We start from the raw sequence: 304 nt of genomic DNA, 5'->3' as shown, positions 1-304 counted from the left end.
GAGCTCACTTATAAGTGGAATCTAAAACAACAGTAACAAAAAAAACTCATTGAAAAAATAGATAAGACTTGTGGCTAAGAATAGAGAGGAAGTGGGGGGAGGGGGTGGAGGGTCCTTAGATGAAATTGGTCAAAAGGTACAAACTTCTGCCCTGTCTGGCACTGAAGGGCTAGGGGTTCAATTCCCCCACAAGTGCACATACCTGGGTTGCAGGTTTGATCCTCAACCTGCTTGGGGCACGTGTGGGAGGCAACCAATCAATGTGTCTCTCTCACATCAATGTTTCTCTCTTTCTTCTCTGCTT

This window comes from Myotis davidii, unplaced genomic scaffold, assembly GCF_000327345.1.
Source record: "Myotis davidii unplaced genomic scaffold, ASM32734v1 scaffold78, whole genome shotgun sequence".
Lineage (NCBI taxonomy): Eukaryota > Metazoa > Chordata > Mammalia > Chiroptera > Vespertilionidae > Myotis > Myotis davidii.
The sequence above is the reverse complement of the archived record's forward strand: the minus strand, read 5'-3'. Positions refer to the sequence as shown.